This window comes from Rhyacophila brunnea, unplaced genomic scaffold, assembly GCF_057557595.1.
Source record: "Rhyacophila brunnea isolate RB1 unplaced genomic scaffold, BYU_Rbru_1.0 scaffold_14, whole genome shotgun sequence".
Lineage (NCBI taxonomy): Eukaryota > Metazoa > Arthropoda > Insecta > Trichoptera > Rhyacophilidae > Rhyacophila > Rhyacophila brunnea.
Genome location: NW_028232796.1, coordinates 34,283,532 through 34,298,114, shown reverse-complemented (window position 1 = coordinate 34,298,114; position 14,583 = coordinate 34,283,532).

Below are 14,583 nucleotides of genomic sequence, written 5' to 3'. Positions count from 1 at the left end.
CACTGCGGACCTTTTAATTAATATTTAATTACCACATTTAAATAGCATGCTAATTGTATCTAATGGTCACCTGATGGGCAACGCACCAGTTGCGTTGGACGCAGTGAATGGGTTTTAATAATAGTATAAGACTATATAATAATACGTGGGATTGCTGCCAAAAGTTGGTAAGTCGATAATTTAGGCATTTAGATGTAACAATGGATTATGTGTATATAAATAATAACCGTCCACGGTGGCCGCGCGGCTTAAGCGTTGGACTATCACGCTGTGGGTCCCAGGTTTGAATCCTGGGTCTGGCAAGTACACATATTGTTTTTCAATTTGTGTGTGAGTCAGGGTATGGACCTAATAGGTTGAGCAAGTGGTTGACATCCATTTCTCGTAAAAAAACAAAAATCTGTTAATACAAACCTCTACTCTGTGGAGGCCCATATTATGATCCTATTAGGATCGCACATGGTCGAAAAAAAAATAATAATATGTATGCTAGAAAAAAATCAAGGTCATCCCATATATATGGAACATGCACATAAAGAACATATAAATTAGCATTATGCCTGATTATATTCGATTAGAAGGAATGTGAAACTTTCAAATTGCAATTACTCCATAACATGATTTTGAGACTTACCAACTCTATCAGTAACCCTACGATAAAAAGAAATACAAAATTAATACGAAAAAACCCCTCGTGTCATAAATCCTACTCGCTACCTCTGTTTAAAACCAAACAATTTATTATTTCCACGTTTCTTTGTTATCCAGAGGACACTTCTCATTCTGAGAACAGAACAGAACAAAACAGAACAATACCTTTCCCCGCTTTTCCCTCCTTTTTATTCATAAACAGAATCGTCTTGATTTCCCGCTTAATGACCGCCATATTTCTACTCTTTATCCTATCTTGGAAACTATGGACGCCCTTCAGCGAAATGAGCTGTATTGTTTCCCTTACTTCAATAACGGTTTCGATTCTGAATTGCTCAATGTTAAATCTCAGACAGTCTCACAAGACTATGGGACGTGAGGCATCAAATAAGATTTAATATATGTTTACTCACTGTCCATTGTTTCGGCCATTAACTTCTAAAATATCGTCGATGGTACAGGTGGATACAATAAGCGGACATGATATTGTGTTCCGTAGTTTTCTCAAAAAAATAATATTGACAGAAAATTAAGAAATTAATACTACTCGTAGTCTTAAATAACTTGAGAAATATCCTTTACTGTATCGAGGTTGTCAAATTAATATCGTTTATTTATTTATTGATTCACAGGCCGTCAGCAGTTTTGAATAACGCTGACTCGGTGAGAAAGGAAAAAATAAGTTATTCATTACATTATAATATTCTTTTGCATACAAAATTCACACAGTCAAAAAGTAGGTATTTTTTCCCCTCAGTAAAAATTATCTTTTTCTCCTTCTTTCACCCTGTCACGACCCAGCATTGGGGCATAGGGCAAGCACAAGTTCGAGCCACTTCCCTCGATCCGTCGCCAACTCTTCCACCTCCCGCCATAACAGACCTACAGCGTTTATAGCACGGCTGCGAGGTGAGAGAGGGCTGGCCACAACAACGGAATCCTTGATGCTGTGACACAAGGGTGCGAAGTGTCGCACTCTTCTAATCGCAGTAGCATTACATTAAAATGTTTTACTCATCAAAAGCCTATGATACTTGTGCTTTTATTTTAACCGTGTTGCGTTAAATAAAAAAGCCAGAACGATTGAACCAAAATGTGTCACTTCGTAAACTGTATTACCTCGTTATTATCTTTTACTATTATAGCACTGTATTTCTGACGAGCTCGTAAAGAAACACGTAATCTACATCATTCTTAGACTCCAGTTTTTCACTCCTCCATCGCTCACTCACATTCACCCACATCCAAAGCGATGACTACCACTATCGCCAAAATCCATTATGTCATTTTCGTCGAAGAAAATTGCTACTGCTAATAGTATTTCTCCAAATAAGGCACTTGTAATAAACATAATATATTATTGTTATTGTTTTTAATTTATTTTAAGCTAGCTGACCCGGCGAACTTCGTACCGCCTCAGAATCAAGAAATCTTGTATTAACTTATTACATAGCTGAATTAAATTCAGTTTTTTTTTAAGTTAAAATAAATACTCAAAATGAATTAAGTTCAATAAATGTGCAAAAATCAAATCAAAATGAAAAGTATTTTAATCATATTGAAATGAATGTAATTCACGTGGCATCAAAGCATTTGCTTTATTGAAGCGAATCGAAATGATTTGCGTAGTATTGTTGCACTACTGTCTGTAAAACTATTTGCTGGATTGGTTGTAGATTCCCTTCATTGAAGCACCTTGTGATATACGACATTTTTCGTTTTGTTGTCAGGTGCGACAACAAACAAAGCAGATGGTATGCCGACACATGAACATGATACGTACAATTGACCATGAGAGAAACATTCAATTTATAGATTCAGCCCACAAACACTCAAGGATTGGCCTTGTAATTTGTTGCTCGTCGTGCCGAATGCAAAACGAATTAAAAATTGAATTCGTTAAAACTCGAATGGTATATCAGTTAGGATCATTGAAATTCTCGAAATGAGAACTTCCTCACCTTTTCGCGTTCCGTTACATAGTTTTAGTTGGTTCAGATTTCAAAGCATGATGACTACCGAGCCAACCATCAGTTGTAAATTGTGCGGTGGCAAGCCAGGCAGATCCAATGAGTTTAAAAATTCAGTTGGATAGTTGGTTGCTTTGTCTTCGTTTGTTACAGATAGATTTGAAGAAATGCAGTGGACCAACGACCAAATTCAAAATACCAAATTCCAAATTCAAAATTCAAAATTCAAAATTCAAAATTCAAAATTCAAAATTCAAAATACAAAATACAAAATACAAAATACAAAATACAAAATACAAAATACAAAATACAAAATACAAAATACAAAATACAAAATACAAAATACAAAATACAAAATACAAAATACAAAATACAAAATTCAAAACCCAAAATTCAAAATTAAAAATTCAAAATTCAAAATTCAAAATTCAAAATTCAAAATTCAAAATTCAAAATTCAAAATTCAAAATTCAAAATTCAAAATTCAAAATTCAAAATTCAAAATTCAAAATTCAAAATTCAAAATTCAAAATTCAAAATTCAAAATTCAAAATTCAAAATTCAAAATTCAAAATTCAAAATTCAAAATTCAAAATTCAAAATTCAAAATTCAAAATTCAAAATTCAAAATTCAAAATTCAAAATTCAAAATTCAAAATTCAAAATTCAAAATTCAAAATTCAAAATTCAAAATTCAAAATTCAAAATTCAAAATTCAAAATTCAAAATTCAAAATTCAAAATTCAAAATTCGAAATTCAAAATTCAAATTTTAAAACTCAAAATTCAAAATAGAACATTCGAAATTCAAAATTCAAAAATTTTAATTCCAAATGCCGAATTCCAAATTCAAAATTCAAAATACAACATTCGAAATTCTAACCTCAAAATTCAAAATTCGAATTCAAAATTCAAAATGCAACTTTCGAAATTCGAAATTCAAACCTCAAAATAAAAAATGGAATTCAAAATTCATGATTAATACAAAATTTGAAAATCTAAATTCTAACTTCTAAATAATGCAGAATTCGAAAATCAAAATTAAAAAATTAAAATTCAAATTTCGAATAAAAATTCAAGCTTCAAAATACAACATTCGAAATTCGAAATTCGAACCTCAAAATTCAAATTTCGAATTAAAAATTCAAGATTCAAAATACAACATTCGAAATTCAAAATTCAGACCTCAAAATTCAAATTTCGAATTCAAAATTCAAGATAAATACAAAATTTTAAATGCAGAATTCAAAATGCGAATTTTAAAAATTATAATTTACAATTGCAAATTCGAAATTCAAAAACCTCAATTTTCTAATTTCGAATTCAAAATTTGAGATCAATACAAAATCTTAAATTTTAAATTCTAACTTCTGAATGCAAAATTAAAAATTCAAAATTCAAAATACAACATTCGAAATTCGAAATTCATACCTCAAAATTCAAATTTCGAATTAAAAATTCATGAATCAAAATGCAACATTCGAAATTCAAAATTCAGACCTCAAAATTCAAATTTCGAAATCAAAACTCAAGATTCTAAATACAACATTCGAAATTCGAAATTCAAACCTCAAAATTCAAATTTCGAATTCAAAATTCAAGATAAATACAAAATTTTAAATGCAGAATTCAAAATGCGAATTTTAAAAATTATAATTTACAATTCCAAATTCGAAATTCAAAAACCTCAATTTTCTAATTTCGAATTCAAAATTTGAGATCAATACAAAATCTTAAATTTTAAATTCTAACTTCTGAATGCAAAATTAAAAATTCAAAATTCAAAATACAACATTCGAAATTCGAAATTCATACCTCAAAATTCAAATTTCGAATTAAAAATTCATGAATCAAAATGCAACATTCGAAATTCAAAATTCAGACCTCAAAATTCAAATTTCGAAATCAAAACTCAAGATTCTAAATACAACATTCGAAATTCGAAATTCAAACCTCAAAATTCAAATTTCGAATTCAAAATTCAAGATAAATACAAAATTTTAAATTTTAAATTCTAACTTCTGAATGCAAAATTAAAAATTCAAAATTCAAAATACAACATTCGAAATTCGAAATTCATACCTCAAAATTCAAATTTCGAATTAAAAATTCATGAATCAAAATGCAACATTCGAAATTCAAAATTCAGACCTCAAAATTCAAATTTCGAAATCAAAACTCAAGATTCTAAATACAACATTCGAAATTCGAAATTCAAACCTCAAAATTCAAATTTCGAATTCAAAATTCAAGATAAATACAAAATTTTAAATGCAGAATTCAAAATGCGAATTTTAAAAATTATAATTTACAATTCCAAATTCGAAATTCAAAAACCTCAATTTTCTAATTTCGAATTCAAAATTTGAGATCAATACAAAATCTTAAATTTTAAATTCTAACTTCTGAATGCAAAATTAAAAATTCAAAATTCAAAATACAACATTCGAAATTCGAAATTCATACCTCAAAATTCAAATTTCGAATTAAAAATTCATGAATCAAAATGCAACATTCGAAATTCAAAATTCAGACCTCAAAATTCAAATTTCGAAATCAAAACTCAAGATTCTAAATACAACATTCGAAATTCGAAATTCAAACCTCAAAATTCAAATTTAGAATAAAAATTCAAGCTTCAAAATACAACATTCGAAATTCGAAATTCAAACCTCAAAATAAAAATTCGAATTCAAAATTCAAGATTAATACAAAATTTGAAATTCTAAATTCTAACTTCTAAATGCAGAATTCGAAATTCGAAATTCAAAATTCAGAATACAACATTCGAAATTCGAAATTCAAACCTCAAAATTCAAATTTCTAATTCAAAATTCATGAATCAAAATGCAACATTCGAAATTCAAAATTCAGACCTCAAAATTCATATTTCGAAATCAAAACTCAAGAGTCTAAATACAACATTCGAAATTCTTAATTCAAACCTCAAAATAAAAATTCTAGTTCAAAATTCAAGAATAATACAAAATTTTAAATTCAAAATTCAAAAATTAAAATTCCAAATACAACATTCGAAATTCAAAATTAAAACATCAAAATTCAAATTTCGAATTCAAAATTCAAGATTCAAAATACAACATTTGAAATTCAAAATTCAAACCTCAAAATTCAAATTTCGAATTCCAAATTCAAGATTCAAAATTCAACAATCGAAATTCGATATTCTAAATTCAAACCATAAATAATTCAAAAATTTAATTCAAGCCTCAGAATAAAAATTCGAATTCGAAATTCGAATTTAAAAATTCAAAATTCAGCAATCGAAATTTGAAATTCAAAATTGAAACCATTAAATTCAGAATTCAAATTCAAATTTAAAAATTCAAGCATAATACAAAATTTCAAATTCTAAATTCTAACTTCTAAATGCAGAAATCGAAATGCAAAATTTTAAAATTAAAATTCAAAATTCCAATTTAAAAATTCAAAATACTATATTCGAAATTCAAAACCTCAAAATTCTAATTTCTAAATGCAGATTTCGAAATTCAATGTTCAAAAATTAAAATTTAAAATACAACATTATAAATTCAAAATTCAAACCTCACGATTCAAATTTCGAATTCAAAATACAAGATTCAAAATTCAAACCACAAAATAAAAATTCGAATTCAAAATTCAACATAAATACAAAATTTTACAATCTAACTTCTAAATACAGAATAAGAAATGCGAAATTTAAAAATTAAAATTCAAAATAACAAATTCGAAATCCTAACTTCTAAATGCAAAATTCTTAATTCGAAATCCAAAAATTAAAATTCAAAACTCAAAATACAACATTCGAAATTCAAAATTCAAACCTCAAAATTCAAATTTTGAATTCAAAATTATAAAAAACAAACGTCACATAGAAAATACTTCGAAATATTTAATGGCGTTGCTATTGTAATAAACAAAAATTTCTAGGCGTTGCCAAGGTAACAAATTTATAATAAACAAACGTCGCATACATACTTTGAAATATTTTATGGCGTTGCTATGGTAATAAACAAAAATTTATAGGCGTTGCCATGGTAATAAATTTATAATAAACAAAAGTCGCAAACATACTTCGAAATATTTTATGGCGTTGCTATGGTAATAAACAATAATTTCTAGGAGTTGCCAAGGTAACAAATTTATAGTAAACAAACGTCACATACATACTTTAAAATAATTTATGGCGTTGCTATGGTAATAAACAAAAATTTCTAGGCGTTGCCATGGTAACAAATTTATAATGAACAAACGTCACATACATACTACTAAATATTTTATTGTGTTGGTATGGTAATAAACAAAAATTTCTAGGCGTTGCCATGGTAACAAATTTATAATAAACAAACGTCACATACATACGTCGAAATATTTTATGGCATTGCTATGGTAATAAACAAAAATTCTAGGCGTTGCCATGGTAGCATATTTATAATAAACAAACGTCACATAGAACACACTTTGAAATATTTTATGGCGTTGCTATGGTAATAAACAAAAATTTCTAGGCGTTGCCATGGTAACAAATTTATAAGAAACAAACGTCACATACATACTTCAAAATATTTTATGGCGTTGCTATGGTAATAAACAAAAATTTCTAGGCGTCGCCAAGATAACAAATTTATAATAAACAAACGTCACATACATACTTTGAAATGTTTTATGGCGTTGCTATGGTAATAAGCAATAATTTCTAGGAGTTGCTAAGGTAACAAATTTATAGTAAACAAACGTCACATACATACTTCGAAATATTTTATGGCGTTGCTATGTTAATAAATAAAAAATTCTAGGCGTTGCCATGGTAACAAATTTATAATAAACAAACCTCACATACATACTTCTAAATATTTTATGGCGTTGCTATGGTAATAAACAATAATTTCTAGGAGTTGCCAAGGTAACAAATTTATAGTAAACAAACGTCACATACATACTTTAAAATAATTTATGGCGTTGCTATGGTAATAAACAAAAATTTCTAGGAGTTGCCATGGTAAAAAATTTATAATAAACAAACGTCACATACATACTTCAAAATATTTTATGGCGTTGCTATGGTAATAAAAAAAATTTCTAGGCGTTGCCATGGTAACAAATTTATAATGAACAAACGTCACATACATACTACGAAATATTTAATTGTGTTGGTATGGTAATAAGCAGAAATTTCTAGGCGTTGCCATGGTAACAAATTTATAAGAAACAAACGTCACATACATACTTCAAAATATTTTATGGCGTTACTATGGTAATAAACAAAAATTTCTAGGCGTCGCCAAGGTAACAAATTTATAATAAACAAACGTCACATACATACTTCAAAATATTTTATGGCGTTGCTATGGTAATAAACAAAAATTTCTAGGCGTCGCCAAGGTAACAAATTTATAATAAACAAACGTCACATACATACTTCAAAATATTTTATGGCGTTACTATGGTAATAAACAAAAATTTCTAGGCGTTGCCATGGTAACAAATTTATAATAAACAAACGTCACATACATACGTCGAAATATTTTATGGCGTTGCTATGGTAATAAAAAAAAAATCTAGGCGTTGCCATGGTAACATATTTATAATAAACAAACGTCACATAGAACACACTTTGAAATATTTTATGGCGTTGCTATGGTAATAAAAAAAAATTTCTAGGCGTTGCCATGGTAACAAATTTATAAGAAACAAACGTCACATAGAACATTCTTCGAAATATTTTATGGCGTTGCTATGGTAATAAACAAAAATTTCTAGGCGTCGCCAAGGTAACAAATTTATAATAAACAAACGTCACATACACACTACGAATTATTTTATGGCGTTGCTATGGTGATAAACAAAAATTTCTAGGCGCTGCCATAGTAACAAATTTATAAAAAAACAAGCGTCACATAGAACATACTTCAAAATATTTTATGGCGTTTGCTATGGTAATAAACAAAAACTTCAAGGCGTTGCCATGGTAACAAGTTTATAATAAACAATCGTCACATAGAACACACTTTGAAATATTTTATGGCGTTGCTATCGTAATAAACAAAAATTTCTAGGCGTTGCCATGGTAACAAATTTATAATAAACAAACGTCACCTAGAATACACTTTGAAATATTTTATGGCTTTGCTATGGTATTAAACAAAAATTTCTAGGCGTTGCCATGGTAACAAATTTATAAAAAACAAACGTCACATAGAACATACTTCGAAATATTTTATGGCGTTGCTATGGTAATAAACAAAAATTTTGGGCGTCGCCAAGGTAACAAATTTATAATAAACAAACTTCACATACATACTTCGAAATATTTAATGGCGTTGCTATTGTAATAAACAAAAATTTCTAGACGTCGCCAAGGTAACAAATTTATAATAAACAATCGTCACATAGAACACACTTTGAAATATTTTATGGCCTTGCTATGGTAATAAACAAAAATTTCTAAGCGTTGCCATGGTAACAAATTTATAATAAACAAACGTCACATAGAACATACTTTTAAATATTTTATGGCTTTGCTATGGTATTAAACAAAAATTTCGAAGTGTTGCCATGGTAACAAATTTATACTAAACAAACTTCAGATAGAACATACTTCGAAATATTTTATGGTGTTACTATGATAATAAACAAAAATTTCTAGGCGTTTCCATTTTCCAAAATTCGAAATTCGAAATTCAAAAATTAAAATTCAAAATTAAAATACAACATTCGAAATTCAAAATTCAAACCTCAAAATTCAAATTTCGAATTCAGAATTCCAGATTCGAAATACAATATTCGAAATTAAAAATTCAAACCTCAAAATTCAAATTTCGAATTAAAAATTCTAGATTCAAAATACATTTTGCTATGGCTTTGCAACACGGCTTTGCTATGGTATTAAACAAAAATTTCTAGGCGTTGCCATGGTAACAAATTTATAAAAAACAAACGTCACATAGAACATACTTCGAAATATTTTATGGCGTTGCTATGGTAATAAACAAAAATTTTGGGCGTCGCCAAGGTAACAAATTTATAATAAACAAACTTCACATACATACTTCGAAATATTTAATGGCGTTGCTATTGTAATAAACAAAAAGTTCTAGACGTCGCCAAGGTAACAAATTTATAATAAACAATCGTCACATAGAACACACTTTGAAATATTTTATGGCGTTGCTATGGTAATAAACAAAAATTTCTAAGCGTTGCCATGGTAACAAATTTATAATAAACAAACGTCACATAGAACACACTTTGAAATATTTTATGGCTTTGCTATGGTATTAAACAAAAATTTCGAAGCGTTGCCATGGTAACAAATTTATACTAAACAAACGTCACATAGAACATACTTCGAAATATTTTATGGTGTTACTATGATAATAAACAAAAATTTCTAGGCGTTTCCATTTTCCAAAATTCGAAATTCGAAATTCAAAAATTCAAATTCAAATTTAAAATACAACATTCGAAATTCAAAATTCAAACCTCAAAATTCAAAATTCGAATTCAAAATTCTAGATTCAAAATACAACATTCGAAATTCTTAATTCAAACCTCAAAATAAAAATTCTAGTTCAAAATTCAAGAATAATACAAAATTTGAAATTCAAAATTCTAACTTCTAAATGCAAAATTCGAAATTCGAAATTCAAAAATTAAAATTCCAAATACAACATTCGAAATTCAAAATTAAAACATCAAAATTCAAATTTCGAATTCAAAATTCAAGATTCAAAATACAACATTTGAAATTCAAAATTCAAACCTCAAAATTCAAATTTCGAATTCCAAATTCAAGATTCAAAATTCAACAATCGAAATTCGATATTCTAAATTCAAGCCATAAATAATTCAAAAATTTAATTTCAAAATTCAAGATTAATACAAAATCTTAAATTCTGAATTCTTACTATAAATGCAAAACTCGAAATTCAAAACTCCAAATTCAAAATACAACGATTTGTCGTCAGCTGAAGTTTCTTCACATAGCGCCACAGAGTCGATGATTTGAGACAAGCATTTATTTCATCGGCAGCGGTCGATCTTGGAATGACTGGTAGTGTTTGGCGGGAATCGCCAGATACTAGAATCATATAGCCTCCAAAACTTCTTGAGTCATTGCGCAGATCTTTCATATTTCAATTGAGTGCTTTCAATGTGCGTTTGTGCGCCATTGTGCATTCATCCCAGGTTATGATTTTACTTGCTACCAAAACTTTGGCCATTGCTGTGTGTTTCGCAATGCTGCATGTCGGTTTTTCAGTCATTTGAAGGTTTCTGGGCAATTTCAACGTTGAATGAGACGTTCGGAATCTTTATAGCAACGTGGCCGCTATTCCATAAGAAGCAAATGCTACAGTATTTTCGGATCTCGCACGAACATTAGCCAAAATCAATGACATGAGGAATGTCTTCCCAGTTCCACCGGGCGCGTCGAGGAAAAATAAGCCACCATTTCCATCATCAATTATTGCCTTCATTAACGTATCGTACACTTTTTTCTGTTGGGGGTTCAACAGTGGTACATTCGTTCGAACTGATTGGTTCAATGCATCTTGATCATATTCATGTTCACGTTCCAATTCTCGATTAAAAGCGTCGTTCATTCCACGATCAGGCGTTGGCATTCCTAACTTGACTAAAAAACAGCCGCACATGAGGTAACACATTTCTTCGATCAAAAGCAAAGCCTGGTTATGTATCTTCTCATTCACCTCGAGATCGGGATTCCTTGAACTGAAACGAATTCGATGTAAAATGTCTTCTGACATGTCATCCTTGTACTTGTTCCACAGTTCAGGTGGATTCGATGGGAAGGATGTCGAAATAATGATTGCAAATAATGTGCGTATCTGACTTGGAGATGCAGAAAAAATTGCTTCAGCGTTTGCAATATCCCAATGAGTATCATTTTCAAGTAAATTGAGCTGTTGACATGAAGCACGAAATGTTGGGCACACTACACCATTGACAGTTAGACATTTCGACTATCATTCTCTCTTTTGTTTGATTTTTTCTTGTTTATTGTTTCTGTCATGTATCAGAGATGGCTTTGTATACGGATTTATTTATTTTATGATTTTGTTACTTTTTGAATGCGCGAAATTCATCGTTCAAATTCATTGATATCAGTCAAAAGCCGTTCCATACAAAATGTATGAGAAAATGAATTTTCTTCATAATTTATTTTTTCCGTGATTTATCCGATGTTTTAATAGTTACTCTGCTATTAGGGGCGGAGACAAATCCAACAAATCAAAGTTCATAAAAATTGGTCCAGCCGTTCTTGAGTTATAAATGGTGTAACTAGCCCGTCTTTGTTTTATATAATATAATATATAATATACTAGCTGACCCGGCAAACTTCGTACCGCCTCTGAATCAAGAAATCTTGTGTTAACTTATTAGCTGAATTTAATTCAGTTTTTATGAATACTCAAAATTAATTAAGTTCAATAAATGTGCAAAAAGTATTTTAATTACATTGAAATGAATGTAATTCACGTGATTGACATGATTCGCGTAGCATTGTTGCACTACTTTCTGTTAAACTATTTGGTGGATGAGCTGCACTCGGGTCGATTCCCTTCATTGAAGTAACTTGTGCTATACGACATTTTTCGTTTTGTTGTCAAGTGCGAGAACGAACAAAGTGGATGGTTTGACGACACGTGATCATGCTACGTACAATTGACCGTGAGAGAAACATTCATTTTCTAGATTCAGGCCACAAACACTCAAGGATTGGCCTTGTGATTTGTTGATCATGGTTAGCAATGATGTTCGGGAACACTTTGTTGATGAGGTCGTCCTTTGTTGAGACGAAATTGCAGAAATTCAGCGGAAACGAAATCAATCCATTCGATTCGTCGACAGGAACACTGCCTTTACCGATACTCGGCAATTGCTTGGAGAAATCTTCGGCAGATGGATCGTTTAGCAATGCAACGCATGTTTGTCGTCAGCTGAAGTTTCTTTACATAGCGCCACAGAATCGATGATTTGAGGCAAGGGTTTATTTCATCGGCAGCGGTCGATCTTGGAATGAATGGTAGTGTTTGGCGGAAATCGCCAGATAGTAGAATCATTGCGCCTCCAAAACATCTTGATCGCAGATCTTTCATAGTTCGATTGAGTGCTTCCAATGCGCGTTTGTGCGCCATTGTACATTCATGCCAGGTGATGATTTTACTTGCTTTCAAACCTTTGGCCATTGCTAAGTGTTTCGCAATGTTGCATGTCGGATTTTGAGTCGTTTGAAGGTTTAATGGCAATTTCAACGCTGAATTAGCCGTTCAGAATCCTTCTAGCAACGTGGCCGCTATCCCGGAAGAAGCAACTGCTACATCAATTTCGGATCTCGCACGAACAGTGGCGAAATCATGAACATGAGGAATGTCTTCCCAGTTCTACCGGGCGCATCGAGGAAACATAAGCCACCATTTTCATCATCAATTGCCTTCATTAAAGTATCGTACACTTCCTTCTGTTGGGAGTTCAACAGTGGTACATTTGCTCGAACTGATTGGTTCAATCCATCTCAATCATATTCACGTTCACGTTCCAATTCTAGATTGAAAGGGTCGTTTATTCCACGATGTGGCGTTGGCATTCCTAATTTGACTAATAAACTGCCGCACATGAGGTAACACATGTCTCCTATCAAAAGCAAAGCCTGGTTATGTATCTACTCATTCACCCCGAGATCGGGATTCCCTGAACTGGTACGAATTCAATGTAAAATGTCTTCTGACATGTCATCCTTGTACTTGTTTCACAGTTCATGTGGATTCGATGGGAAGCAAGTCGAAATAATGATAGCAAATAATGTGCGTGTCTGACTTGGAGATGCAGAAACAATAATTACTTCAGCGATTGTCATGTTCCAATGAGTATCGATTTCAAGTAAATTGAGCCGTTGACATGCAGCACGAAATATTGGGCACACTATACCATTGACAGTTTGAAGTGATTCAAATGATGTCGGCCCACGAACATTCACCGGCAACAACCGTAAGTAGAAGCATTCGTCATTCTTCGGATGAACTGTGTAAATGCAAAACGCAAATCCGTATTTTCAGTAACTGCATCGCCTTGCTTTCGACATTGAAATTTCTTCGATGAAGCGTTCCAAGTGTAATAACGTGGCATCTTAGAGTAGAGCAACGTTCGTGCAAACGGATCGCTTTAGCAAATTGGAAAGAAACTGGTCAATGTTGTCGCTGGAGGTGTTTCAGCACGTTCAACATTCTATGCGTTGAAATAAATTCGTTGACTATTCTCCAGATCCACCGCCAAATGTACAATGGTGTGATGACGTTCATGAATGGGGAATGAGAAAATACGCCAAATTGCTTCATTGCAGTTCACATATCGACTAACTTGATAGTGCGTGATTTTATCGTTGGTATTGGGAGTTTGAACACCAAAAACCGCCATATCGCTGCCTTTGGTGACATATTTGCAGATGTATTTGATGGACTTCACTGAAATGCAATACTCCACGTTGCAATGCGCCTTGAATGTTTTGGAAAGAAATGGCAAATACGGAACAATCCAAGTGTTGTCGATCACAATATCGTTTCCTTTCACTTTCGTTGTGATAGTTCTACCTTTATCATCGGGTGATCAACTCCGATATAGTGGATAACCATCGTTCGCAGTGATAGTCTCCGCCGTCAAATTTTGTGGATAACACTTGTAACACTTGCCGTCGACCATACACGGTGAATGGGGGTTGATGGCGCTACACGGTCCGTGAATCATGTTAATAATTACAACATCATGCAGGTCTGGATCGGTTTCGGGATCAGGAATATCGTCACATATGGTGTCATATATTTGGTCTGGTCGAATTCTTTCAACTAACCAAATAAGAATGTGTGCATGTGGTAAGCCTCGTTTTTGCCATTCGAATACATCCAGCATCGAGTATCCCCAAAGACGCGATGATTAACAATGTAGTT